This window comes from Lasioglossum baleicum, chromosome 9 (genome assembly GCF_051020765.1).
Source record: "Lasioglossum baleicum chromosome 9, iyLasBale1, whole genome shotgun sequence".
Lineage (NCBI taxonomy): Eukaryota > Metazoa > Arthropoda > Insecta > Hymenoptera > Halictidae > Lasioglossum > Lasioglossum baleicum.
This window is the reverse complement of record NC_134937.1, coordinates 13,841,404-13,854,404: the sequence shown is the minus strand read 5'-3', so window position 1 is coordinate 13,854,404 and position 13,001 is coordinate 13,841,404. Positions and strand designations below refer to the sequence as shown.

At 45.5% G+C, this 13,001-nt stretch overlaps 1 protein-coding gene across 3 annotated transcripts in view; it reads right to left on the bottom strand.

Moving 5' to 3' along the window:
* LOC143212017 (Krueppel-like factor 6) overlaps positions 1-13,001 on the bottom strand; it is a 378,041-nt gene that overhangs the window by 45,870 nt on the left and 319,170 nt on the right. The gene's annotated exons all lie outside the window — the stretch shown is intronic.

Below are 13,001 nucleotides of genomic sequence, written 5' to 3'. Positions count from 1 at the left end.
ACTCGAGATTTAAATATACTTATAATTATTGCTTTCAGCAGACTGAAGAAGAAGCACAGGAATAATAAAAGAGGACTTTCAAAACCATCAAAAGTTCACGAAGCAGTAACGACTCACCTCGACCGTTCAAAAGTTCCACGGAAGACACGAAGGCTAATAAACATTTCAAGATAGGAATCAAGAAGACTTCTCAAAGAGCTAAGAAGAAGAAGGAGAAGATTGTTGGACGATGTTCAAAGGGCTGATTAAAGCGATCGCGCACAGGGGACTAATATATTACACATAATTCCCGAATCTGTACAAGTCGGTCGCATCCATCCTACCGTGAATTATCCCCGGCGAAAAGAATAACGAAGATGACAGAAGCGTAATGAGAAATCATCTCTCGTCGGGAGAGAGAGAGAGAAAGAGCCGCAGGCGAAAGAGGATCAGAGACCTCTTTCTCTCTCTCTCTCTCACTCCGAGCGAAAACTTTTATTAAAGCCACCGTGCTTTAATATACAAAGCGCATTTATCTTGAACGCCGTCGCAGGGGCTCCGTTCTTCTCTTGATCGTGCCGGTTCCCGCGTATTATACCGTTCAAGATGAACGACACCGTTTCTATTTAAATTTCCCGGGTCCGGAGCGAAGCATAAATTTCCTATCGCTCGACCGAACGGCGAAATATTAAAAGGTCCTGCTCTCCATTAACCGTTTCGCTGCCGCCGGCCATTTTCCCGAAAATTCCGTCGAAAAACACCGGACAACATTGAATTACTGCCTGCAACATCCACCGTTCCCTCTGGCAAACATTTCGTACATTTTTTCGTCCTCGTGTTTATCGTTGATCACTTGTTTCGATCACCTGCACGAACTTCTCGAATCGTGCAGATTTTCGTGCGATTTATGGCATTAGTAAATAATACATGCGAATGTGTATGAAATCTTCGTTTCGAAACACAAAGGATTTGCTGGAAAGTTCGAGGGGTCACGCGATTGATAAGGAGCGCGAGTTGTGCCTTTAGGCTGCGGAACGATTAAACATTACGGTCGCGTGGGAGTCGAATGGTTCGAAGGAGGGTTCCAGGGTCCTGTAGGAAGGTCCGAGGAGAGGATGTCCTGTGGAAGGACTCGCGAAGGATGCCACCAGACAGCTCGGTAATCTGATTTTGCGGCATGGTTGCCGCACAATTTCTCGCGCGCGCGCAAGCCAGCCAGCATAACTTTGCACTCCGCGTCTCGGAGGAACTGTACCGAACTGGCACGGCCTACGGGAAGTTTCGGCAAACTCGAGTGCGCGAGCGGCTGTGTTGGCGAAAACGGCGTCGATGTGTTTCGCGTGTGCACGCGCGGATGCTGCAGATAATTTCGCCGCTCTGCTGTCTCGGGAAGTTCCCGTCGCCGCCGGTGTCTGTCGCCATTCTGGATCGAAACCTTCCGCCAGACTTTCCGATGTACCGAAAGACACGCTTTACCACCCTCTCGCTCCCTCTTGCCATCCCAACAGCGTCATTCTTGCTGGTACCGGGTCATTGGGATCATCCACTGACCCTCCAGTAGCCGCAGTTTCAGTTTTGACTCCAATTTAGCTTTTTATTACTCGCACATAGCGCTTGCAATCTCAAAGAACATTATATTTAGTGTTTCAAGCGTACAAAAAGGCGCCGTCTCAAACAGAAAATATTTTTTTGTTGAGTAAAAATTGATTTAAAAGATGTAATGATGCTCTCGGCGCACTGGTTCGATCCAATTTTACTTGAAAGCAATTTTGCAATTTGCGATCTATCTTTAGATCATTTTCAAGAAAAATAATAACTGCGTCTGTGAATTATTAAACAGAAATGTAACAATGTGAATTATTAAACAAAATTGATTTATATTGGAGCCATATAAAGTTCCATGTGAACAGTTACGTAGAAAATAGAGTGCGAGTAACTGAAGGTTAAAAAATGAATTTTCTTTTGCATTAGATCAAAAAAATCCGCGCTCAAATAGGCGTTGAAACTCTAAACTGCATCGTTGACAAAAAAAATGTTAATATTTCCGAGCAACGACAGATGAATCTTCCAGAAAATCCTTATCACGAACGTTTGATTGCAATTCATCATTACGATATTCAATCGCAAAAACGCACCGCTGCGGACATGAATGGCAGGGTTTATTGGTATCGCAGGTGGTATTAATAATTCGGCGGGATCTCGTATCGGGCATTGGATAATAATTGTCGCGGCCGTACTATTTGTAATGCACCGGTTAGCCACGTCAAATTTTACAATGCCGGCCCTCATTATATTTACAGCGATGCGGCCGGCGTTGCTTACCTGTCAATGGGAGCCCGGGGAAACAATTTATGTCGTCGGTGACCGGGGCTATGCAGATTCATCGAACGATTGTTGCCGGTGTGCACCGGCCATCAAAATGCAACGACGATGTTGCACCCCAACGCTGCGTGCCGTCTCTCCGGTTTAATTAGCGTTACAATGATCAGGAAATCCCCGGTATCATAGTCATTGCCGGTGTCACGCGGATAATTACTGTACCAGCCGACCCCCCGACACCCTCGCGTGTCGGGAATTTCGAAATCTCCTCCGACAATGAGCGAAGACAATGCCGCCGCCGCTCGTAATTATGCTTCCTTCATCCCTCTGGAATTCACTGCTTCTTTCTTCGATCATTTTTCCATACGTCCGTTCCACTCTGTGTTTTCGACACAGATTATTGAATACCAACGAAACATTAATAAAAAGATGATCGTGACGTTCGTGACAATACATTCCTAATTTTGCAGAATCGAGCATCACAACTTGTTGAACTAGTTCCGTGGGAATCGTTCGAAAATCCCGTTTCGGATCCGGAGTTTTCCTGCCGGCCAAGAGCAGTTTCGCCTCTATTTTCTGAATAGCAATTGGCCTCACCTTTCCGTGTCCTAATGGCCGCCGGTTAATCACAGCTCGGGCGTGTTTTCGGCCAATAAATAGGAACGGTAACGGTCCAGTGGCGTGCGTCCGGTAAATCCAGCTTCGTCGGGTTCATCGGTAAAAGCGTAATGGAGGATTCCGTGACCGTGGATGGGGAAAGCAACAGAAGCAACAGAAGCAACGGCCCTTCGTTTGTGATCGAGCCACCATCGTCGTGAACTTCTAAATTATTACGCGGTTCCGGATTTAATGGAGCCGATGGTAAAAGGACGTCCACGCAAGCCTCGTAAAGCTTAATCTCGGCTCAGGCTGTGCTTCCTCCTCCCTACTACTGTTTACTCTGGTTCTCTTCAACCTCTCCCCACCCCAACCCCCGACAAAAGACAAAAAGTGGCCCGTTTACACGCGGAAAACAAAGGAACCCGAGAATACCTTCCGGGAACGCAATTCGCCTCGCGGAACAATCCGGGAAGCGCTAAAAGGACGACCGCTCCGCCGGAATGCGGATTCCTCCGTAACTATACCGCGTCTATGACTATTGTTCCCGGTGAAAGAAACACCGTTCTTCGAGCTACCATCGCATCGGTTTACCGGATTCTTTTCTAAAGTTTCCTCCAGGAAGTTTATGAAATTTCTGTCTCTACGCCGCCAGGGGAATTGCGTTTGAGGAAGTGGTGAGGTTAAGGCTGCATTTATCAGCTGTTTACTATTCTTATGAGCGCACGGTATAGTTCTACACGTGTAGCTGATCGATTCACTCTACAGAAAAAGCCAAAATACAGTTGTTTCATCCGTACCTCGTGTCAATTTGATATAGTTTTGCCGAAATAAGAAATTCTTAAGAAACTTCGTGTCTTTTATTTATTTAATGCGAAAAACCTAAAATGTGATAAGGGACGGACGAATTTTAGGCCAGCTGAAGCGGAAGAAGCACGTGCAGGTATGCTTACAACATTTCCCAGTATAAATAACTGGTCGTTTGCGACTCCAGCAGAAATTTTCCGCGGCACTGACGTCTGCTCTATTCCCTGGTGAAGCAACTTTCGAACTCGTTTCTCGTGTTTCGTAGACACGTACAGCTGATTGTCTGGCTGCAAACCTCAGCGACACGTGTAGGTATCTAGCCAACAACCGTGTCCCGAATCGACACTGTCGCGATCCAGTTGAATAAAGTCGACGTAAAATCTCGGTGTATAATCCGCTTTCGTGTTTCTCAATTTACTCGACCGCATTCGAGCATTCTTTTACATCCTTACATCTTAAATCTGCCGGCATTAATTTACCGTTCCCTCTGAGAACCGGAAACGCATCAGACTATTTAAACTGGTCCAGCGATTTCTCATCAGTCTGCTGATCAAAGTCGATGACGATTAGCGAAAGTTCAGCGGCGGGGGATGGGTCACGATGAAATTCCTTCTTCAAGTTATATTAACGCCGTTACTCGTTCCCGCGGGCTCTCCCCGGACGAACTTTAATCGTGAATAATGAAGGAGTCCGCGGACGATTATTTTTCTTAGCCGAGGGGACGATATTGCGCGGAGAAACGTAATTTCGTCCAGATGTGATTTTTCGCGCCCGACCCGAAAATCCCGCCGTGCCCGAGATTCGCCGGGAAAATTGCTGAAGGATTACGCGCGGAAACAAAAATTATTTGCGGTGTGAAATTCCAGGTCCGAGCGGAGATAGCAATTACATGTACGGTGAAATATTTTATACCTGGTAACTGCAGCGAAATTATTTTTTCCCGACGTTAATATGCAGTCCGCGTTGAGATAGTTATAAACAGTCGTTGTTTCCACTCGGTTAATTACTGTGTTCAAATGTACGTTGGGAAATCGCGGGGAAAAAATTACCGACAGCTATATTATTCTGTTTATATATTAATATTTAAAAAGTTTTAAAAAGAAAGTCCCCGAAATCAGTTTTCGCTACAACGAGAAATAGAACGAACGGGGGAAGTAAAAAAAAAATGTATCAAGCTACACATTTTCCTGCTGGAGATAAATAAATAAAAATGAGATACGATAAAAAGGAATCCAAGTTCTACGTATCGTGGCATCGACATAAAACGTCGACAGTGATCGAAACACAGAACAAAGCCCCCGAACGATCTAGATTTATCCGCGAACTTTCGGGAGTTTTACGGTGGGACCGCAGCCGATAATCTCGAGGCGACCGATTCGCGACTCCGTTATCAGCGAGCAAAAAATAAGATGTTATATCGAAATGTTCGTCGATCTTTCGGCGAGAGGGGGTCGGCAGAACAACGAAACGTTCGATCGATCCACGCTCGTAAACGGTACGGGGATCATCGTCACGGGTATAACCTGGAAATAGAGAGCCGCCATAAATTTGTGTTTCAGACAATCCGATTGGACGCGGTTTAAGGCTCCCTTCGGTTATGGCTGCTCGGCGATTCGCGGCGTCTTCCGATTTTCCTGATACATTGTAGTAAAACGAGTCCGAGATTTCCAACTCTTCGAGATCCAATTCTTCGGGGACGATGTTAACCCGAATCTCTGAGACAATTGCGGAGCTTCGAGTCCAGTTAATACCTCGTAAAACGCGTGATCTGGATCCTGGTGGACGATCGGTGTGGCGATAATTCGAATCTTTGTTCTGAACCTCGTTGAATTAATTTTTAAAGTCCGAGAAAGGAGAATATTCATCCCGTTGATTTAGAATTATGTTCAATCCATTTTAATGAAAAGAAGCCGTCAACGTTTGTCTTTCTGTTATCGTTTCCAAACGATTCCCCGATTCCAAGAAGTCAGGTCGAGAGGCAGAGGACATAAAACACCCGGAAACTCGGCGGCAAACAAATATCTCCGACACAGTGGCCTCCAACGACAATAAACTGTTTATGCTAAAATTCGCGGCCCGCTTCCGCGGAACCCACTGTTTTATATCGCCGATGTTTCCCGATCTCGCGCGGCATTTCCACAGCTCAGAGAAATTTGGCGAAGGATTGGCCGAGAGCAGAAGTAGAGCGATCGTCGCTCTCGGAAAAATTTATGGTCGTCTTCCTGCTGTTTGGACTCGCGCAGGAGGCGTGTATAATAAAGTCATTCTCGCGGAGAGAGCTACCCGCGGCATATAAAACACGGGCCCGTTCCGCGGTTCTTCTCTGTTGCAGATTTAGTGCGGCGAATCTCAAGAACAAAAATACAAGAAAACGGCCCTGCAATTCGAGAATGCTGCTTTCCACCATCAATCTACCGGGTGGTCCACCTACATTATTTGTGATTTCGAAACTGCGGATTTTATGCATTTATGACAAAAATGGGCACGTACAATTTAAAGCAGTGGACACGTTATAAATATTTAACGTCATCAATGTATTAGTTTCGGCTTAATAGGATGATTGTGAGAATAATACAATTTTTATTTGGCTCCAGTGCTTTTTACAACATTTTTTATTTTGTCTAGTCATGTCTGCGGATGTTTATGCAATTTGCGATATTTGTAGACGAATTTCAAGAAAGTGGAATCAAATAAAATCTTAATTTCCGGAATAAATAAAAATCGTATTATATTCTGTCAAATTTTTTACTCCAGCATTTTTTGAAAATTTTCAGAAGCCATAAAATCATCACACATAAAGGAGATATTTAGGGGGACCACTCTGTATATCAACAATTTCATACCGACTGCGTTGCAGTATCTACAGCAGAGTCTGCGGCAGTAGTACCAAGCTGAAAACACGTTTAATCGGATTCAGCAGTGTAATCGCGTCTACATCGGCATCGAACGGAAAAGTTCCCGCTCGATGTTGGCGCGGCGAGTCGAGGGTGTAACAGTGCAAAGATCCCGATCGAAAATCAGAGGCAGAGGATGCGGCAGACAGAGGTGGTAGACACAGAAGGCGGGATGACAAAGGAGAACGGGTTTGAATCCGCGAAGCCGCGAGCAGAGCTGCGGAATAACCGGGAAACGAGCTCGGAGCATTGGCGCGAACGAGCCATCGCGTGCTCTCTCCGAGATTCGCCTATACGCGGCCAAGTTTTCCTCTTGTTATGAATGAACCGGGGGGGTTTGTCTTTGTACCCCGCCCTGCCCTCCCCACCCAGCTCGTTACGTTGGGAGAATCACGTCACATACACCCACTTGTTTACATACCTCTTCAGGGACGCGCCCTGGAACGATGCGAAACGACGACGCCGTGACGCGCGATGCCACGAAGAGCAGATCTTTCCTTGTCTCTCCGACGCTTTGTCTTACCTCCTCGTGATCTGACGCAGCCCAGGATATTGCCGGATTTCCAACCGTCGCGTTTCAAAACGTTACCGTATTTTTCTCGACATTTTTCATAGCTTAGCCATCATTCAAAATATTTGTTGCACTATCAAAATTGTATCCAATAAATTACCAAACGTATTTCATATTTCAATAAACTACTGAAAGTATTGTTTTATATCATTAAAATTAAGAAAATTAATAAGAGTTACATGGAGGGCTAAATTATTCAGACTAGGCCGCTACCTAACACCTCTTTTCTAGCCATTGGTTTAAAAAGTAACGTCCAAGTTTGAATAATTTAGCCCTCCATGTAATTCTTTAAAAATTGAATAGCGTTCTTTTAAACTAATTTTTACAAACGCTTTTTTCATTATTGCAAGAGGTATTTCTAAGCTAACGAACTTGGCCGTATTTTGTTTGATCTCACAACTTTTTACGGCCGTAGGAACTTGGCTCCTGTTTACAGGATGTTTTTGTTGGGATTTTATCAATTTTTGTTGAAATTTCATCAATTATCAAGTAGGTATCAAAGAAAAAATTCCTCTTCTAATCTTCAAGACAAAATCCAAATTCAATGTATCGAAGATTAACACTCTGCCGGCGACGCTCGGATCCGTTTGCCCCCCGCCGCTATAGACGATGGTTGATGCAGTTTCTTTTTTGTTTCCGTTAGAGCGATTGTTTTTTTCATCAGTATTTGTTGCGACTTCGAAGCTAATAAAACGTATACTTATGTATGTTATGCTGCTATATTCTATCCTACATACCTATTTCATAATGTCTTTTTTCAATACAACCCCTTTAAGGTGTAAAATTTCAAAGTTTGATAATTATTCCTTTGAGTGTTTGTTATGGTGGACCTATGTACCAAACTTCAAGCTTGTAGGTCAATGGGAAGTACCCAAAAGGTTTTGATGATCTTTCAGTCAGTCAGTCAGTAACAAAAGCGATTTTTGAGGTCCTATATCTCGGAACCTACTAATGTTGGAAGATTAATGTTTTGTCAATACTGAGACATTATAGCATTTAACAAGTGTACGAAATTACATCTCTACATCTGCCTCCAGTGCCGAGTTATAAGCCACTAAAGAACGGCTAACAATAAGTTGTTTCGTGTAAAAGGAGGTAGTGCGAGAACTTGGCTGGTGCACTATCGTGCACCTAGATATTTCACGCCTCTATAATGTCACGTCCGGTGGTTCAGCCAATATTAATAATTTATGAAATCAATCATGTATAACATATATTTTCTGAATGGAATACTTGCTCTAATAATGTTGTACGAGAAATACGCTTTCGCTAGAAATGATTATTACGATAAAACAACCCGATATTTGTGCAAGAGCGAACTGTTACAAAACCCAATTCCAGCGGGGAGAGGCAATCGAATCCCGGTCTGTCGTCAACAGAGAACAATGGAGGAGTCAGTTCTGGAATCTCGTTGCGTTTTCACCCCGTGCAGCATCTTCCAGGATCGCCGTGAGCGGAGTAAGAGAGAGAGAGAGAGACAGACAGAGAGGGAGAGGTTTTGCCAGGGATCAGCGATCCCGTAGGACGTTCAATTTGCCAGAGATAATGGTCGACCGATAGAATCGAGCTCGGCGATAACCGTATCAGCCCGAGAATCCACGTAACAAAGCGGCCAATTCGCTGCCAGGAAAAAGAGACGGAGGATAGACATAGTTAGATTAGACGGTGTGGTTGCGAACCGGGGGCGAGAGCGCGGAAAAGACATCGCTGGAACGATTCGCGTATCCAGAACTCTCTTATCGAGGCCCAACCAGAATCCATCCAACAGTTTCCCTATCCAACGTGAACACATTCGCTGGCGGATATACACACGCGGGCAGGGCCAGAAATCCTTTCCAGAAACCGGAATTTCGCGTTACTCAGCCCGCAAAGACGCTTTGACGGTAACGATTCGGATGGTAGTAACAGTAAAATAAACCACTGCGCGCCTTCCACTGAAATTCGAGCCACGGATAGTTGAAAATTGGTAGGGGACGATAAAGAGGGAGATCGAACGTGCTGCGCCCTAAATCCGCCTTTTCGGTGCGGGTCCCATCGTGGGAACGCCTTTTATAATTTTTACATGGATCGAGTGCCTTGAATCAGGTGCTTCTGTTGATCTGACATCGAATGTTCGATTTTCGCGGATTTGCGCGGGCAGAGGAACGGCCAACTTCTTTCCACGTTGCCGGGAAGTTTCGCAGTAATTCCGCGGCGCTGTCATTAACAGAGGCCGCGCGCGGGCCACCGCCGGGAAATGAATGATAACCGGAGCAGGTTTCGCGCGCAGAACCGTCAATGCATTTCAGCCCTCCTGCGGAGGCGAGCCTCGGTGGCAGGCTGCCAGGTCGTTAAAGAGATTCCCGCAACTTTAAAGATGCCGTAAACCCGCGAATTTATCTCGTCCTTTCCTCCTACTTTCTCGTAGCAACGAGCAGGCAGCTCGGTCCTCCCATCGTGGAGCTGTTCGACCAACAAAATTTCGAGGGAAACGGCGCCGGTTTTTCGTACTCTTCTCTCTCTCTCTCTCTCTCTCGCTCTCTGTACTGTCACAGGCATCCTAGGATTCGCCGGGGGAGGAGTCAGGTGCATTCCACGGATATCAGGATTTCGGTCGGTGGAACTGATTAAATGGAATATATCGTGTCCCCGGTTCGAAACCGTGTGCACGTACTATACACCCTACAATCGGAGGAGATACGAAACCACACGGCGACACTTTGTCGCACGGCCAGACAGGATTTACGAGCGCGGGTCCTTTAGGCGTTTGAATTACTATCTCGATTTTACGAAATCGAGAGGAGTGTCGAACCATCCAGACGCGGTGCCAAGTTCCCTCTTTTCCGAGGAACATGTGTATGTATGTAGAGAACTGTGCATGTACGGGGATCGCTATGTCCCGGATTTATCGTACCGGAACCGCTCCCGGATCGAAGGCTTCAACGATTAACGATCGCCACGGTTTGCTACCAGTGCTTCTGCTTTTGCTGGTTCCATCGTTGCACCGTTGCTCTCGAGACAGTGAGATGTAATATATTTTCACGATTTCTTGGACGGTGCTCCGGGAGGAACGTTTAGCAGAATGGATATTTCCCTCTTGGAATTCTATTGGAAGTAAAATATCCTCCGCTATGAATTCCAAGCACCTGATTTATAGATCAAGCCCGGCGAAAAATAGAAATTCCGCGTGCCGTGAATCTGCTGCTCGAATATTCGGTTAATATCCCCCCCCCCCACCGGTGATAAACAATGTACTTAATTTCAATGCTGGACGCGAGGATATTCTTTTCGAAGATGGAACTGTTCTTCTCTCTCCCGGTTAGGAAATTACGAAATCTGCAATTTTTATATCGAATAAAATGTTCGTCTTCTCTTGCCAAGAAAATCTCAAATTTTTGTTCGTAGACGATACGAAGAAGTTGAACGAGAGAGAGAGGGGGTGGAGGTGGACGAAACCGATCGCATTTTTGGCAGCAGTTTCCAGGTGATCGAGCGATAAACGGCGGATGTAAAACGCAGGTAGCCTCGTTCGACGGTTACCGGAGAAGTTTCGGAACCGCTCATTACATGCGACGCGTGTGCTCGAATAGGATGTCACGTCACGGCGGAACGTGCAGTGCCAGTCACTCTGTTCCACTCTGTCCAACTCTGTTCCACTCTGTCCCACTCTGTCCCACTCTCCCTCTATCCACACGGCCCCCTTCAGCCCTTCAACCCCCTTCTTTCGCCGTGTTTATCCGTCCCTCTCTGTCGCACGATGGGGGCCCCCGTCGAAACGTACGCGAAACGTACATACACACGTTCCCATACGCCGGCTGTCCCTCTCCTGGCACTCCTGCTTCCGTATGACATCCATAATGTCTATCTATTCAGTCGACCGAGCGCTGCCTCTGACAGCGTATGAATTCCAACTTGAATATGTATTGTCGGCAGCAAATTAATATATACAGCCGCGAGCGAACGCCGGCCCTCTTTGTCCCTACTCCGCCACTTTTCCTCCTCCTCGTCGACGACGCCTTCTCCTCCTCCACCTCCTCCACCCTTCTATAACCATCCACCCACGCCGACGCGAACTTCTAAATGTAATTTAATAATGTCTACCGGCGCCGACGCTGCCGACTTTGCCATTCAACCGCGCGGAAAAGAAGATTTTTAAAGGGGAGCTGCCTTTTTTCCGATGCGAGAAAAGTTCCTCTCCTTTTGGAGGATCCTATACCTTTACAAAATTCTAACTCGCGCTATAGCAATCTTCAGACCTTCAGGGACACCACGTACTCACCAAATTATTGGGCACCATGCAGTTTCCTACTTTATCGTTGGACCGCGGATTTAGGAATTGTGTTCGAGTCCAAAGAGCACTCGAAGTGTACAATTTTGTATCAGAAATTGCTGTACCATTAGTCATAATATTGTTTAGATTATTAAATATGTTGGTATCTCTAATCAATTGCTAAACATTAAACAAAATTAATATAGAATGGAATTATTCTAGGTCGGAAGAAATGTTTCATTTTCGAGTAGCTCCGAGTGTAAAGGATTAACAAATACATAGCACTGAAAAGAACAATCGGGTCGACTGACTTTGTGGATTAACAGGATAATAATGATCCGTGTACCAAACCGGCAGGCTAGGGGTAGTGGACATTATTCTTCCTATAGAGGCAATAACAGCTTCCTGGCCAGTTCTCGTCGCATAAAAAGTTCGCGTGAAAGGCTCCTCGGAACGGTCACAGTTGGTCTTTCAGCTGGTGCTATTAAATTAGCGATGCACAAACGCTCACGCAACGAAGTTCCCATTGATACAGCGTACCGCTGGCCGCGGGCTAATGAAAATTCCACGCCGAGTCTGGGTCCTAGACGGGAAGACCTCTGGGTAATTGTAGAAATAACGAGAGGAAAGAGGGAGGCGAGAGTGGGGGATGGTTGAAGAAGGACATTGAAAGAATCTTCGGGTGAATGTCGGGAGCCCATGAAAGAGCCAGAACCAATCGTCAGACGGTGGCATTATAGTTCGTCAGGTAAGCCGCCTTTCGACACGCCTCATTACGCAGATTTACGAGACGAGACCGAGGAAGAACGGGGGAGAGCCGGTCCCGTACGCGAATGCTCTCGCGTTTCGCGATCGAAGGATCGCCAAGGAACTGGATAATGAGAAAGGGAGGGGAGGGAATTGGGTTTTCAGTGGTTCACCCTCGAAGCCCGTGGCCGGCGAGATTTGTCCACGATTTTCTAGCGTGTTCGTTTGTTATGTATGTATATTTGAAACAAGGAAATGTGCATTTTGTACGTTCTATGTGTCGTTTACCATCTCTACAGCGAGTATACCAAGGGGTGAGAGTTTGTGGAACACACAGCAGAGAAGGGAGAGAAAGAAATCGAAACACGATCTACCTTGACTTGGACAAAAGTATAATCAGAGTGAGGCAAAAATTTAATCAACGATTGACGACTAAATTTCTACTTCAATCGTTAATTATAATTAACAATTAATCTCCTAGTTTAGTCGTTAATTGCGGTTAACGATTAAATACCTATAATCGTTACAATGCACGTTAATACGTTATTACTACACGTTAATCAATCAATCATGACTAAAATTTTAATCGATTAATGCCGAACTTTGAGTATAATACACTGTGCTTATATTCGACTTTTACGATTTCTGTTGGTAGCTATTCGTCTGCGAAGAGACACACAAAAATCTGTCGATTCGCCCTAGAGACGGCACACAACACATAGAACGTACCAAATTCACATTTCCTTGTTTCAAATACACGCACTATACAAACATGAACGGCGTTTCATCCTTTTGTCCAGCACTGTATTCAAATAATCCTCGCAGTAAAAAATAGGAA